The following is an 18013-nucleotide window of genomic DNA, read 5'->3' on the forward strand; positions in this document are numbered from 1 at the left end:
TTACATCTGTACCTCAAGGCATATAGAAACCACTAAATAAATTCTGGTTAAGCTAATAAACATGTCATTAAAAACCATAACTAGAAGTACGGATACAATCAAGAATTGCAAAATCCTTATGTTTCTCAGCAAGTGAAAGCAGAAGCAATGATTGGGACTGAGACTCATATTATCTAAACAAGTTTTAAACCAATTTGCTAATCACACTAACATGAGACATTATTATGCTTTCAATACAAACTGCAGATGAGCTTTTCACTAACAGTAGCACTTGTATTCTGTATTCACTCTGTCCATCTTCCTCCACCTGTCCTGAGGGGTCCTCTGAGTGGCTTCTACATGAATGTTTCGTCCAGATGGATAAGAGTTGTGTCTACCTTTGATTCGAACGCATTCGGGGGTTTGCTTTGTAGCCTTTCAATGTCAAAAGACACTGCCCAAACGCGGAAAAAAAGACGTGTCCGCGGAACTTGCTGCGGAAGCCTCAGGTCAACCTAATGTAAGATCCACACCATTATTAAAGACTCGCACCAACAACAGAAGCACTAGGAACACAGTGAGAGCTGGGCCCGTCCACCAATCACGGACACTGTGTTTGTCCGGCATGCAGGTCGGACTTCTGAGTCTTCACCCATTGCTCTCCTCATTCATCTTTGCTTCTCGCCTTTAAAAACATCGAGGAACACGTGTAAAACTGAGTAACTACTGTGTATAGACTGATCTGGATCTTCAAACCCTGAAGTGGTCTGGTTTTGTATATTTATGTGCTGCTGGATTGGATCTGGAGTGTTACATCAACACTGTCAAGATCAAGAATGCACTGCTGCTTACCTGCTGCTCTCATCAGCCTACAACGTGAGTTTTCACACAGTCTATCATCAGATCGGGTTTACAGATTCCAAAATTATACTAATAAAAAGTTTGTCACAGACCAACTTTAAGACAAATGGCTTTGAGAAAGTCCTGCCCTAGTTAGAAGTATTAGTTTTAAATCTTACAGTTTGAAGGTGTTCAGTTAGAGAAGTCTGGAGTTAGAATAAACTGTAGTTTGGCACAGCTTGAAGACTAGAATATATTTAGGTTCTGCAGTCTAACACATAGAGCACTACAGGTTGGCATGAGTTTAAAGGTTTTCACAGTTAAAAATTATTGCAATGTCTATGCTGATCATAAGTAGTTCTAAAAAAGCATTAGCAAATTAAGGTTTTGTTTTTGAATTCATCGTTGATAGTGATGTGTAAGTAACAGGACCACAGCCTATAGTGATTGTGCAAATGAAAAAGGTGGTATTAACCATTTCAATAAATTTGAAACAAGAAAACAAATTTTATTTATTAATTGAGTGAACATAAATGGCATTAGCATAAGCACAATAACCTAATAGTGCACATACTTATAACTATTATAAACAAATAGTATATATTTATAATATAGATAGAATATATATATATAGATATATATATATATTATATATATATATACTACCAAAAAAAACTACAAACTAGGACTACACCAAACAGGATTCGCTGAATTGATTTACTGGATAAGTCTAATCTAGACCACTATGACTACACAAAAACCCCGGAGCTCACTGAATTGATGACTTGATTACTCTACGGTTTGTACGCTAACTACTCGTTATTTAACAGCTTTATAATCATTTTCATTGGCAACTCCATGATTACGTCATCAATGTTGCCACTATAATGTTGAGAATGAGGCACAACACAAGATTCAATCATCTGCGGTAAGAAGGTGACGTTGGTTGTCAGATTTCTGTCACTCCACACACCACTTCACCTCCTGTTTCACAGGTACAACCGCCTCAATCGAAAACAAAAAAAACATAAAAACATTAAAAACCTTTGTATGTGAATTGCCTATTTGTATTTCACTGGGTTTGTGTGGTGCACTGCTAGTGAGTAGTGTGTGTGTTTGCAAACGGTGAGTGAGGGTGTGTGTTTTATGTGCACTATTGTGTGTGTGTGTGTGTGTTGTGCAGTGTTGTGTGTGTTGTTTATGTGCACTATGTGGGTGTGTGTGGGTGTGTGTGTGTGTGTACGCCTGCTAGTGCGGGAGTGTGTGTGTGTGGGTGTGTGTTGTGGGGGTGTGGGTGGTGTGTGGGTTGTGTGTGGTGTGTGTGTGTACGCCTGACCTATGAGGGAGTGTGTGTTGGGTGTGGGTGGGTGTTGTGTGGTGTGTGTGTGTGGGTGTGTGGGGTGATGTGTGCCTGCTTACTGAGGGAGTGTGTGGGGGTGTGTGGGTGGCTAGTGGTGAGGATATGTGTGGTGCGCTAGTGAAGAAGTGTGGGTTTGCACTGGTGAGGGGAAGTGTGGGTCTGTGGGCACGAGTGCAGTGTGTGGGTTGGTGTGTGTGGTGTGTGTTGTGTGGGTGTGTGGTGTGTGTGTGGGTGGTGTGTGTGGGCTCGGGGGTGAGTTATATAGTGTGGCACTAGTGAAGTGTGATGTTTGCACTGGTGAGTCCGGAAGTTGCGGGGTCGGGTGTTCACTAGTGAGTGTTGTGCTGTGGTCGTGTGTGTGGGTGTGTGTGTGGGTGCGAGTGAGGTGAGTATAGTGGATGTGGCACTACGTGAGTAATTTGGTGTTCTGCATGGGATGAGTGAATGGTTGTGTGGGCATCGTGTGCACTAGTGAGTTTGTGAGGTGTGTTGGTGTGGGTGTGTGGGTGTGTGGTGTGGGTGATGTGTGTACGCCTGCTACAGTGAGGGAGTTGGTGTGTGTGTGTGGGTGTGTGTGTGTGGTGTGTGTGTGTGGTGCTAGTGTAGGTGGTGCCTGCTATCGGGGAGGGTGTGGGTGGGTGTGTGGGTGATGACTAGGAGTGAGATATATGTGTGCGCGAGTGCAGTGGGTGGGTTGCACTGGTGAGTGAATGTGTGTGTGTCTGTGGGCACGAGTGAGCCACCTGTGTGTGGGTGTGTGTGTGGGTGTGGTTAGGTTGGTGTGTGTGTGTGTGGTGTGTAGTGAGTGGTGTGTGCTCGTTGGAATTGTGCAATAGTGAGCCCACGGAATTAAGTGTGTTTGCACGGGTGAGTGAATGTGCGTGTCTGTGTGCACTAGTGGGGTGTGGGGGTGTTTGGGTGTGTGTGTGTGTGTGTGTGGGGTGCTAGTGACTTGAGTAGATGTGTGTGGCACTAGTGAGTAGTTTGTGTTATGCACTGTGTGAAGTGGAGTAGGGGTGTGGGCGTGCACCTCGTGCTTGCGTGTGTGTGGTCGGGGTGTGGTGTGTGTGTGCTGTGGGTGTGTGTGTGTGGTGTTGTGGTGGTGTGGTGTGGCTGTTGGGTGCACTTGTGAGTGGGGTGCGTACTCGAGAGGGAGTGTGGGGGCGGTAGTGAGTGAGGTATATGTGTGTGCGCTAGTGAGCAAGTGCCAGTGAGTGAGTGGTTGTGTGTGTGTCGCGTGATGGTGTGTGCACTATTGTGTGGGATGGTGTGTGTGGTGTGGTGTGTACTAATTATCTCAGATGTTACACATAACAGAGAGAAGACAGACAATTCAAGATAGAGAGATAGATAGATAGATAGATAGATGTAACTGTGTAATGTGGAGTATATTATCATTAGCGTACCTTAATGTAGTATAGTTTGAAGACTGAATTTCCATTGGCCCACTTGCCAAAAATGGTGGCACGCAATGTGACTGTGATTTGCACATTGTCTCCGTCATGGAGTTCAGAAAGTGCTTCATCCCTCCACAGGGACACATCAAGGAGCCTTTCGCCGCACTTTAGCTTGAGGTCCAAGACTGGGATGTCCAGACATGGTCATCCTTACTTTCTGCAACTGCAAAATTTAAAATGACTAGTGATGTTAAAAGTGTGATAGATAGATAGACAGATAGACAGACAGATAGATAGATAGATAGATAGATAGATAGATAGATAGATAGATAGATAGATAGATAGATAGATAGATAGATAGATAGATAGATAGATAGATAACTCACTTTTTCAACCTTTCCTTGGAGGCTGAGATATCCACTCCTGGAAAACAAATCCTCCTCCTCACCAGTGGCAGAATAGGATGGTGGATGGATTAATTCCACTGCAGCTCTCTCTGACCTCCCTCAGAAATTTTTTTAACGGACCTGTTCTAAACTTTAAAGTGGATCTTCCAACAAGAAGATAAAGCCTCCCATGTCTGTCAGACAAAGTGCAGTTTTTTAAAATGTACGATGCCCCCTCCTCAAATTCAGGATAAGAGCCATTTTTCTTATGATAAATGGCCCTACTACCATCTGTGAGGGCACAGACTGTTGATGTGTGCTGTGTTGCTATTGCAATTTTAAAGCCTCGGCGGACAAATGAGCCAGCTTTTTGGATTAAGCGTGTCTGTATACATTTTAGTGCCAACTTTTGAGGGGTGGTATATGGATGCGCCATTCTGAGGGTAAGAAAAGAAGAAGAAAAAGAACGAAAAAAAATATCTTAGTAGCATAAAAACACTACAACTGTTATTATTATTGACTATTGCTATCTCTAAACACAAATACTGAGAAGATGTCTTAAAGACAACCAAAATTATACCTTACGATGTTTTGGATTTAGTTGTTTTTTTTTTTTAGCTGCTGTTGACAAACAAAGGAAAGAGAAATACAAAACATTACTGAATATGAGTCGATATGTGTGCATATGTCTGTATAAATGTCCAAATTATACACTTTTTCCAAAACCTAAAAATTTTAAGTTTTTCATCAATGATAATATTATACGTTTATACATTTTTCACAGTTAGTGATTAATTAATCAAAAGAAAAAAAAGTGCTTTTAATATATAATGTAATTATATATTAATAAAGTTGGCTTGAGAAATTAATTAAATTAATTAAATACGTTCGTTTTTAATTAAATAGTTAGTAGTAGTAGTAGTAGTAGTAGTAGTGATAGTAGTAGAAGTTTCATATAGTTTAATTATAGTTCTCTCTCAGCACGTCTGAGAGAGCGGGGCTCGCGCAGTTGCAGTCAAAAGTTTGAGCGCTGCTCCCTTGGCACAAATTACGTCATTCATATGTAACGGAATTAACGGACATTATTGGTCGTACAGTAAATGTACTACATTTACCATGTACCTTTGAGATACATTTACTAGGAAAAAACAGTCCGTTTTTTTTTTTTTTTACCTATAGGCTATATGGAAAAATATTTAAAAAACGGCTTATCATTTTTTTATTTATTAATTTTTGTTGTTAAAATTACCCTGGGAAAAAACTAACTGTTCCCTCAGACCGGGATAGGTTTAGGGTATAATTATAGGGCATTATTGGATTATTTATTTTCTTCATATTATTAAATTGATATTTGTAGTGTGATTATTATACATTTTAAAAGTCATTTAAATAAATTGGTTGGGTAAAAGTACTTACCGCAGGAAAATTGTGTGTCTTCTTATTCACTTCTCTTCCACTGTCTGAATGGAGTCGGGCTATGCGTGCGCTCCGGTCACGGACACCGCTTTATAAACTCTGGTTCTTTCGCGGGCATTGCACGCGAGAGTAATAATTTGAGTCTTAACAATTTTAAAATACATTTGCATTTTTTTTAAAATAGTCTATTTATATTGTTTCTTTATATCATCATGCCTTGTTATATTTCCCGGAGGAGGGGGGAAATAAATAAATACAATTAAGTGATGGTGATGTGGTTTCTAGACTTGCCGAGGAAGAATCTGTGAAGTTGACACGTTTCTCACTTCTAAATGTCATATAATATTTCTTTCGCTAATTTGTCTATATCAGAAAATCGCACTGACAAAAATGTGGATTTATTTATTTGCTATTGGAAAAATAATGATTAGCCCACAATTTAGTTAATTGAAATAATATAAATGTTAACCAAAAATAAAATAAAAAATTATTTTTTTATATAAAACATTAAAATATACGCTATTATTTTTATTATATAATATTTTATATAATATTTAACTATACTTTTACATTTCTTAGAACTAAAAAATAAAATTTAAATTACAGCCTGCTAAAACTGAAATAAAATTAATAAAATATATAATATATTATGAATAAACATATATTTAAAAAGTATAAAATATAAAAATAAAAGCCCATTCAAAATAAGAATAAAAAACATGAAAAATAAAATTAAACTTTTTATTGCATATTTTATTATAGTATTTATTTTTTTTAATTATTTTTTTTATTTTGATAGTAGTTTATTTTTATTTTTTTGTTGTTTTTTATTAATATTAATGATAGTAGTTATTTTTTATTTTTTTGTATTGATTATTATTCTTTCAGCAGAAATGCTTTTTGGATCAAGGAGACATCCTTGTCCCCCATGTCAAATTAAATCCGGCTTTGATTTTTCATATGGGTAATAGAATAAAAATATTAGTATTTAATTGTAAAAGTATTTAATTAAAACAACAATAGTCTAACGGCTGGCCAATGAAGAGCGTTAGAAGTTTGCATAACTAATGAGCTGTCACTCTGGATTCATCCGGTCCGGCGGTTCTCTCTCTTGAGGTGAGTCTGCTAGATTTGCGTTGGCAATTATTCAGTTAAACATTGTAAAAAAAGGCGAAAAAAGTATCTAAAATGACTGCAATAAAATTATTGCACTTAATAAGCCATGTGAAGCCACGGTTTACAGTGATTTTTGATCAGTTAAATGCTCGTCAGGCAGGACGTGAAGCCACGTTTAAAATCCCCATAACGTTAGTTGTTCTAAATATCACTTTACATAGCCTATAGCCCTACCCTCAAATATGTATATACATATACTTTTTCATTAAATAAACACAGAAAATAAAAATCATTTATTGATAACAAATAGTAATAAAAACGCAAAGCAAATATATAGATAGTTCAGCAGTGTTTAGAACGGTTGCCAAGCAACGCACAGGCTCAATGGCACTGTAGGCCAGTAATATATAATGCGCTCTCAGAAGTATGTTTGTTGTTTGTGTTTTTGAGGCTGTCCCCTTTTTAAAGAAATTTAGATTTTAAGTGTATTACTGTTTTGCATTAGAATATTAACAAATTAAATTTAGCATTGCAATAAAAGCAGGGCTCGCGGCGAATTAGATACCATTATATTGATATAGTTTTTATAGTATTTATCTGACATATTTGACATACAATGTGTAATTTTTTTTAATAATTCTTTGACTGACATGACACAATTCTCAATACTCTATTTTGAGTTATCATTCATGGCTGCTTTCACTGAGTTGAGTTGAGTGGGTTGGTGACCCCAACCATTTTCTGCCAGCAGGAGGCGCTTTAAGAGCGGGAGAGGTAGCGGGTTTCTCTCTTAACGGATGCAAAGCAGCGCTGAGCTCACAAACGCTGCCTTATCAAGCATTACATGCAAGATTAAATGAAAATGACATCGAAAATTTTCTAAATACAGTCGGTTACCCTGAAATACAGTGATATAAAAACACCCGCATCGGTTTTTGATTTTGAAACGTGCAGTGCTCATGTTTATTCAATGAAGTCAAAAGCCCCCCCCCCCCACTCTAATCATGTAAATCATTGCACCTTCTGCTGCGGTAAGTAATTTTTTAAAGAAAATTATATCAGCATTTCATAATTGCTAAGCTTTAACGTATCCATACTATGTGATGGTGGTAGATCAGTTTTTTAATTTGTTTTCTTTCTAGATTTTTTGACCTCTTTCACTGCCTCCTCCTTCCACCCGGCCAGTGTGGCCATCAGCACCTTCATTTGAGGTAATTCATGTTTTCATATTTACCACATTATCATCAGATAAAAACCTGCAATAGCTGTCTTGTATGTTTAGTTCCCTTCCTTAGATGTGAGCATTATAATGTGAATATTCTGATAATGTTTAGAATATGTATTTACTTATGTCATGTATTCAAAAGGTGCCATTGATGCTTTGGCTCTCTATGTAAGTAACCCTTTAAAATCACTGAAGCATGTTAATTACAGAGACATTAGTAATTTCTTTATAATTATTTGTAAATCTCTCTGCACTTACTTAGCTCAAGGTTTCATTCAGTATCATTTACTGACACAAATAAAAAATGTATCATTTAGGGACAGCACACACATAACTTAATTAAACTATAATTGTTTGATCTGTCAATAATGCTATATTGATTTTTTAAAAATGTGTTTCTTCATAGTAGTCTGGATGTTCCTTTTATTTAATGCAATACAAATACTCACAATTATTATATTTTTTAGTAGCAATAAGCTAAAAACATTTTTTTTGTGTGTGTTATTTGACTTATATTAGTGACTCGATTAAGATTTCTTCTTTTTTCCACCTTTTTTGTTTTTCTGTAATTATGCTATGTCTGTAATCTTTACTAGTCAAAGTCATTGCATCCTGTGCTGTAAGTCATCTCTTTTGAACCATTTGGTAACACATTGACTTCTAATAGCAAATTATTCAGCATTTGTCAAGCACAACATTTTAATACTTACTTCTTTCTGTTGCTCTGCTGCTTTTTAACATCTAAATAATATTTTGTGTGTGGTAGATCACAATGACTTTCTGTTAAAGCGTCTCACTGTCAGACCGATGCGAGGTACAGTGTGTACTCCAGAGGCCGTCAGTGTACTTGCAATGCATTAATGTTCCTAGCTGTCCATAATGAACGAAATGAGCTACAGAGTTTCGATTTAGATGGCATTTTACAGAAAGGTGATGCAGTTTACACTAGTGTCAAACGAGCTCTGCAGTGCAAAGGAAAATTTGTGGGTAATTTTTTAAATTTTGACGAGCTACCAAAGACAATTGAGACAAACTCTCAATGCTACAACATCCTGAAACATCCCCAGAGGTTTGGATTTCTGAGAGATACACCTGCACTCGGCAACTATGAGAATCTTGAGAATACTCTGCAGTGTCTCAGAGCTGATGTGAGTGATGCTTTGCTGTTGTGTGGAGGCTCATGTATCGCTGTATTCAGAGATCGATCAGGGAGGTTTGGCTATTTTGATTCTCACTGCAGATCAGTTTATGGAATACCTGTTGAAGAAGGCACAGGTACAGCGGTATTCCTGACGTTTCATCAATTACAGGATCTCGTAGACAGGCTTTTAATATTGTATCAAGGGTGTTTCGATTTGAGAGACCAGGAAGAGTTTGAGCTGCTGCCTGTATCATTCATTAACATGATGACTGAAAGCTGTGTACAAACTGAAGTCTCTCTGAACTGCTGTGATCTTGAACATGTGCAACCATCCGCCTCATCTGAGAACAAAGCTCTTTCAAACAGTGAACAATGCACATCTGCTGATGTCCCACAACAGTATATTCAAGTCCAAGATCCAGTTCAACAACTCTCTGAGACTGCTGTTAACAGAGCCACATCAACTGATGAACAAGCTCACTTGACTGAAGTCTCCCCGAACTGCTGTGACATTGAACTTAATGTGCAACCATCATTCACATTTGAGAAGAAAGATCTGTCAAATAATGAACAATGCTCGTCTACTGCTGTTCTACAACATGTTCAAGTCCAAGATTCAGTTCAACAACTATCTGAGACTCCTGTTAACAGAGCCACACCAACTGATGAACAAGCCCCCTTGACTGAAGTCTCCCTGAACTGCTGTGACATTGAACTTGATGTGCAACCATCTGTATCGTTTGAGAAGAAAGATCTGTCAAATAATGAACAATGCTCGTCTACTGATGTTTCACTTCAAGTCCAGAATTCAGTTCAACAACTATCTGAGACTGCTGTTAACAAAGCCACATCAACTGATGAACAAGCCCACTTGATTTATCAAGATCAAATGGAAGTTCAAACTACTGTAGCTCAAAACCAAGACAAATATGAAAATGAACCACTGAGTAAACTTTCTCATAACATACTGTCACAGGATCAATTTGCATTGTCAGCTCCAAATCACCAGAATTCACAATTTATAATAAAGCAGACAGAAAAACTGAACAAGACTCGAAAGCGAAGGTCTTACTGTAAAAAATGGCATAAAGAAATGGTTCAGAGGCAAGGTGTTTTATGAAAAAAACAGGCTGTACGTAAAGTCTATGATTATAAAACAAGTAGTGAATACAGACACAGACATAAACAAGCCATGAAGAAAAGCTATTGGAATAATATTGCTTATAGAGAAGAACACAAACAAGCAATTAAAAACAACTATAAAAATAATAATGAATACAGAGAGAGAACAAAGTCTTATGCGATTAACAAGTACAGAAATAATGAACAGTACAGAGGGGGAAAAAAGAGTAAAATAACCTTAAATTACAGGAATGATGAACAATTTAGGGAGAGACAAAAGAAATATATAATTCAAAATTACAATAATGATGAACAATTCAGGGAGAGACAAAAGAAATATATAATTCAAAATTACAATAATGATGAACAATTCAGGGAGAGACAAAAGAATTATATCATTCAAAAGTACAAGAATGATGAACAATTCAGGGAGAGACAAAAGAAATATATAATTCGAAAATACAGGCACAATGTAAAGTATAAGGAACAGCATAAGCAAAATCTTGTTGACAGATATTTAAAAGATCCAATTTTTAGGCAAAGGCAAATTGACCATTATACAAACCGATGTAAAAGAGATCCTAACTTCTATGAAAAAAGGAAGAACATTTTTAAACAACACTATCACTATGATGCATATTTTAGGGCTCGTCAGAAAGAATATTATTTATTCAAATCTAAAAACAAAATATCTGAGCTTAAGGTACTTCACAAAGTACATTGTGCACAAGAGATACAGTACAAATACAGAAAAATGCATCTGATGCGCAGGCAAAGAGAAACATTACAAGATAGCCAGCCTGACATAGTACAAAATCCAGACATGTTAAGAGCCTTAAATATTTTCAGAGATTTTATAAAACAGGGGCCAACATATGTCTGCACATGCTGTGCCAGAGCGCTCTTCTCAAATCAAGTGCGTAATTGTGAAGTGCATATTTATAAACAAAATCCAACAGTTGCTGCACTTTGCTTGACTGGAAACTATGTTCACATCTGCTCTGACTGCCCTGATCAATGTGCGTTGGAGAACATGAAAACAGAATGGATCTGTCACTGCTGCCATACAACACTTTTGAGAGGTCTAATGCCAGATATTGCTGTAGCTAATATGCTTCAGTTCAATCCCATTCCTCCAGAACTGTCTGATTTAAATATTCTAGAAAGACATGTCATTGCAAAGTACATTCCCTTTGCAAAAATTTTAACACTTCCTAAAGGCCAACAGAGAGCTATAAAAGGAGCTGTAATTTCCGTTGCATCTGAAGTAGAAACAACAGTAAATTGTTTACCAAGACCAAGAAGTGAATCACAGCTGCTTACAGTGAAACTGAAAAGACGTCTGTGCTACCAAGGTCACTATCAGTTCCAGACTTTGAATATGCGTAAGGTCTTGTCTGCTTTAAGTAAACTAAAAGAAATGCATTCAGAATATAAAGATATCATCATTAATGCAGCACTCTCAGAAGAAGAAATGTTCAATGAGCATGAACAGTCCACAAATGACATCAGTGCTCCTGATGAGGAAATGGATGTTGAGAGCAGCAGTCAAAATGAGAACACTGAAGAACAGAGCAATGAGAATCAACACAATGATTCAAGTGAGAACCCTGAGACTACTGCAGAAGAGCAATCAAGAGGCCTTGCTTTGGATACATGTCTTCAGCCCCCAGATCTTGGTCAGCAGCTGCTGTCTTATGATGACGGAATATTTTGCATTGCCCCAGCATCGAAAAATAGTCCTGTTAGCATTTTCAAAGTTAAAAAACTTGAATCAATGTCGTTCCCGGTTCAGTTCCCTGATGGGAAAAATACCTTTGATGAGCCTGACAGAGCAAAACATGTTTCCCCCAGCAGATACTTTAACACAAGGCTATTTTCTATTGACAATCGTTGTGCAAGAGACACAAACTACATCTTCTTTGCTCAGTTTGTCACTGAAATGCATATGGCCACATCTAGTATGTCTATCCAGCTTAGAAAAGCAAAACCCATGACCCGTGATGGACGCAGAATAAACTGTTCACTGCTGCAGGACAAACAAGAGTTAGAAAAGCTTGTGAATAATAAGGAGGCAACACGTTTCATGCAACCACTAAGAGGGACTCCAGCATACTGGGAGAAAACTATGCGTGATTTGTTTGCTATGCTGAGACAGCTGGGCACTCCCACATTTTTCTGTACGTTTAGTGCTGCTGAGATGAGATGGCCTGAAGTGATTACTGCTATTAAAGCACAACAAGGTGAAACTGTGAACTTTGATGAATTAGACTGGTCTGAAAAATGTGAAATCCTGAGAAGCAACCCAGTCACAGCCATGCGGATGTTTGAAAAATGCGTTGAAGCCTTAATGAGGGATCTAATCATGTCACCTGCTCGGCCTATCGGTGAGGTAATTGACTTTTTTTACAGAGTAGAATTTCAGTTACGTGGCTCTCCGCACATTCACTGCTTATTTTGGGTGAAAGATGCTCCAGAGTTCGAAAAAGATGAAGATCAGGATGTTTGTGATTTCATTGATAAATATATATCATGCAAATTACCAGACCCAAACAAAGACCCAGAACTGCACAGAATTGTAAGTGAAGTACAGATGCACAGCCGTAATCACTCCAAATCCTGTAGAAAGAACAAGAAGCACTGCAGATTTGGATTTCCTAAACCACCCATTAATAGAACCACAATAACCCGCCCCAGACCTCCTCCTGCAGAACAGTCTGATGATGAGAATGGATCAGAGGAAAGAGATTATGCCAGTGTTGCAAAAGAACAGCTACAGAAGGTGTGGGATCTACTGAATGACTCAAATCAAAGTTTTGAAACCATTACACAGCTACTTAATCAAGCAAACATGACTTATGAAGAGTATGAGAAACATATTGAGGCTCTGTCTACATCAAGTTTAATAGTTATGGAGAGACGACCACAGGACTGCTGGGTTAATGGCTACAATCCAATGTTATTGAGAGCTTGGAATGCAAACATGGACATACAGTTCATTCTGAACCCCTACAGCTGTATCATGTACATGCTATCGTACATTTCAAAATCTGAACATGAGATGAGTGACTACCTGAAGAGAGTGATAAAAGACTCAACACATGATAACCTGTCTGATCGTGAGTGCATGAAACAGGTCATGAATGCCTATTCAAAGAACAGAGAAGTCAGCGCTCAAGAGGCAGTCGCTCGCACATGCAGTCTGAAATTGAAATCATCATCACGTTCTGTCATTTTCATACCCACTGATGACAATGCTGTAAAGATGAGTTTACCAATGAGGTACTTGCAGACCATGGATGATGACATGGAGAATGTGTGGATGACAGGATTGCCAGACAAGTACAAGGCCAGACCAAACAGAACTGAATTTGAGAACATGTGCATGGCTGAATTTGCAAGTAAGTATCGCATTGTTTATGGAGGACAAACAAAAGGTAAAAATGTTTTGCCACTTCAAAAAAATATGGGACACATACAGAAAAGAACAAGGGGAAAGCCTGCTGTTATTAGATTTGCTCGTTTTTCACAAGAAAAACATCCAGAAAAATTCTATGGAACTCTTCTAAAACTTTACCTACCATTTCGCAGAGATGAGCAGCTGAAGTCCACAAGATTCCCGACATATGAATCATTTTATGCATTTGCCTCAGTAAAACTTCAAGGCACTGATGAACTGCAGCGTGTGTTCAACATTGTAAATGAAAACCGTGAGAAATATGAAAAACACAACGAGGCTATTGAAAAGGCAATTGAGGATTTTGAACAGAATGGGCCAATTGAAGATGCATGGACTCCACTGGCACCTGCAAATGAACTGATCAGATTGGAGAGCATTATGGAACGTGAACCCACTGATCCTAATGAAGTGAATGAGCAAGAAGACATTCCTGAATACACAGCATCTACCTCTGTCAGTAACACAGCTATGCCACTCATGGAAGCTGCCCAGCTAAATCATGCACAGATTCGCAAAATGTATCAGAGCTTGAATCAAACACAAGCTTCCATATTTTATGCAGTTCGAGACTGGTGTAAAAGATGTGTTTCTGGTGAAAATCCACAACCCTTTCTGTATTTTTTGAATGGAGGAGCCGGAGTTGGTAAATCACACGTTATTAAATCTATTTATGCAGAAGCATCCAAAATCCTGCGTAGGCTTCCATGCATGCGAGAGCATACTGACATTTCACAGCCTACTGTTCTTTTAACCGCATTCACAGGTACTGCAGCATTTAATATCTCAGGTAAAACACTGCACTGTCTTCTGAAGCTCCCAAGAAGCTTGAAGCCTCCTTACCAAGGCCTGGGAAACGTTTTGGATGAAATCAGGGCAGACCTCTCTAATGCACACATCTTAATTATTGATGAAATCTCAATGGTGTCAAAACAGTTGTTTGCCTATGTGAACTGGAGACTGCAACAGATTAAAGGAAACCAGAAGCCTTTTGGTGGATTGTCCATACTTGCTGTTGGAGATTTTTTTCAACTGCCACCGTTAGGAAGAGCTAAACCACTCTGTGTGTATGAGGACCATGTGCTGGACTTCTGGAAAGATCATTTTCAAATAATAACACTGACACAGATAATGAGGCAGAGAGATGATCTTGCATATGCTGAGCTGCTCAATCGTCTGAGGGTGAAACAGAAGCACAAAAAACTGACTGATGCAGACAAGTGCATGTTAGAAGCGGTCATAAGATCCTCCCCTGAAGAGTGTCCTATTGATGCATTACACATCTATGCAACCAATAAAGAGGTGGACAGTCATAACTCTAAAGCCATATCCTCACGCTTTTCAGATATCATTAACCTTGATGCGCATGACTACAAAAAAGATCCACGAACAGGTGAGATGAAAAGGCAAGCTGTTCCATTAAAAGGAGACAAATGTGATCTAATTGATACACTACAGATTGCTATTGGTGCACGAGTGATGCTTACTAGAAATATTGATGTAGAAGATGGACTGGTTAATGGTACTTTTGGCAATGTGGCAATAATAACAGCTCACACTCGAGGTGGTGTTCCTGTTGTTCAATCAGTTGGTCTTTATCTAGATAATGTGACTGCTGGACAGAAACATCGCAACAAAGCACCTGATGGAGATGACAATATTGTATATATTGAGAGGTCAGAAGAACCACTAAAAAAAAAAGGAACAGTTCGAAGGCAATTTCCCATGAAGCTTGCTTTTGCATGCACAATCCATAAAGTCCAAGGAATGACAACAGATTGTGCTGTTGTATCTCTGAAGCACATATTTGAATCAGGCATGGCGTATGTTGCACTCAGCAGAACAACAACACTCAGTGGACTGCACATTACTGACTTTGATGAAAAGAAAATTTTCTGTGATCCAGTAATAAGTGCCTCCTTGGAGAACATGACAAAAGCAGATTTTCAGAATATTCAACCCATCCTTCACATTGTACAAAATTCAAAAATGAATTCTGCTCTTAAAATCATTCATCATAACACAGAGGGACTGGAGTGTCATTTAGATGATTTGAAATGCCATCATGAACTTTTACTGGCTGATGTTTTGTGTCTCACTGAAACACACCTGTCAGGCTCCGCTGTTCCTGCATACCTCCAGCTGGATGGGTATACCATGTACAGACGCAACAGACATGCATCCTACACAAACTACATCCATTTGGCAAATAAGAATGGTGGTGGAGTGGCCATTTATGTGAAGAACAGCTTTCAAGTTTCTCCTCTGATGTACATACAGAATGTTACTGACCTGGAATATCTGGTTTTGAAGATAAAAGCCCCCAAACAAGCACTTCTTGCAGTGATCTACAGACCACCAAGTTACAATTTAGCAGAGTTTTTGGCAAACCTGAATGCCCTCTTGACATCTCTGGAGATCATGGATTTTAAACCTGTTGTAGTGTGTGGAGACTTTAATGAAGATCAGCTGTCTCATCACAATAAACCTATTCTGAATTTGTTTGAAGATAAAGGATACACGCAGCTAATCAGCACCGGTACAACAGAAAACAACACTCTTCTGGATCCTGTTTTCGTAAGTGGTGCACACTCAAACGTAAGAGCAGGAGTTCTACAGACATATTACAGCTATCATGATCCTGTGTATTGTGTTTTAGAATAAATACATCACATATAAAAGCCTGCAGAGATCTCTCATACAACACTTTTGTAACTTTATTTCGTGATTTTGAGAAATACAAATAAAATACAAACAAATTTAGTGTATATTACTAAACATCACATTTTGTGTTTATTTCATGTGTGCATGTGTGTGTGAATGTGTTAAATAGGGAAGGGATGTTTGTGTGTGTGTGTGTGTGTGTTTTTTTTTTTGTGTGCATGAGTGTTAGATAAAGAATGAATGGAGAGTGAATGTCCTTTCCAAGGATCGCCACCTTGACGTGGTGGAAAGGCTTGTGTGTTCCAGTGATCCCAAGAGTAAGTCATTCTGGAGCTTTTTACTCCAGTTTGTCATGCTTAAGGGTGAGGTTCCAGACTAAGTGCGATCCAGATGGGCATAAACTAAATAAAATTATATTTTCAGCATAAATACTTAAGTTTGTCTTTTGTTGATCATTTTATAACAAAAAATGTGTGGCCATCTCATGCAAAATTCTACATTAAATTATCAAAATCTGTCGGGCATAAATGTGTATTCTATATCTGTCTTTGATATATTTTTTTTTGACCCGACAGTAAAATAGAAATCACAATCACATTGTTACAAAAATAAATGTACTGAACACACAATATGCATATTCTTTTTCTGTGTATTTTAGTATTGATTTTCCTATTGTTGCAATCTGTATATAAAAAGCTCAGTGTGATACACAATAGCAGAGTTTAGTTTAGTGAGACAACTGACATTATTGCATATTATAATAAGCAGTCAGTGTCAACAAAGAAGCAAAACAAAAATGAAATTTGTATACGACAAATTTTTCCAGGGTTGACTGCAGTGTTTAAAAAAATATCTACACATTGACAAATACAGCTCACATAATGACAGAATAATAATAATATTGTAGTATGTATCAGGGTGTCCGCGCGGCTTTAAAAAGTCTTAAATAACATTTTCCTGATGATTAGCAAGTGACTAGCATGTCGCTAGCATGATTAACAAGTTACTAGCATGTTGCTAGCATGTTTCTAGCATAATTAGCATGTTGCTAGGATAGATAGATAGAAACAGATGATAGATAGATAGAAACAGATGATGATAGATAGAAATAGTCAGATGATAGATAGATAGATAGATAGATAGAAACATGATAGATAGATAGATAAATAGATAGAAACATAGATAGATAGAAACATAGATAGATATAAACATGATACATAGATAGATAGATAGATAGATAGATAGATAGATAGATAGAAACATGATAGATAGATAGATAGATAGATAGATAGATAGATAGAAATAGTCAGACGATAGATAGATAGATAGATAGAAATAGTCAGATGATAGATAGATAGGATAGATAGATAGATAGATAGATAGAAATAGTATGATAGATAGATAGATAGATAGATAGATAGATAGATGAGTTTGAATGGAGGTAAGTCTGATTGAGTCTAATGGGCTTCAGTGGGTTTAGATTTGAATTTTTGACAGTTGGAGTTTACGGAATGTTCAGATAAGCAGAGACTTTTCAATGTAAGTCTATGGGATTTTTATGATTTTTAATCTTAATTTTTATGAAAACCATAAGTCCGATCAGTTAGAAAAGATATAGCACACCCGGCGAGATCAGTCAGAAGAGCTGGGCTGAGTTTGAAGTCTGTAGAGTTAAAGCTCTAGGAGGAGTTAGAGTCAGAAATTTTAGTCTCAGAAAAAGAATAATAATAATAATTTACATTTGTGGTGAGCAACTGGACAGCAGGGAAAAAAATGTTTGAATAATGTTTATAGATTTCAATCTCCTTAGAGACTCGATATGTGAAGTTTTGAAGTTTGAAAAGTTTAAGAAGTTTAATTAAGCAAGTGACTAGCATGTCATTAGCATGATTAGCAAAGTTACTAGCATG

Source organism: Cyprinus carpio, unplaced genomic scaffold (assembly GCF_018340385.1).
Source record: "Cyprinus carpio isolate SPL01 unplaced genomic scaffold, ASM1834038v1 S000006615, whole genome shotgun sequence".
In the NCBI taxonomy this organism is placed as follows: domain Eukaryota; kingdom Metazoa; phylum Chordata; class Actinopteri; order Cypriniformes; family Cyprinidae; genus Cyprinus; species Cyprinus carpio.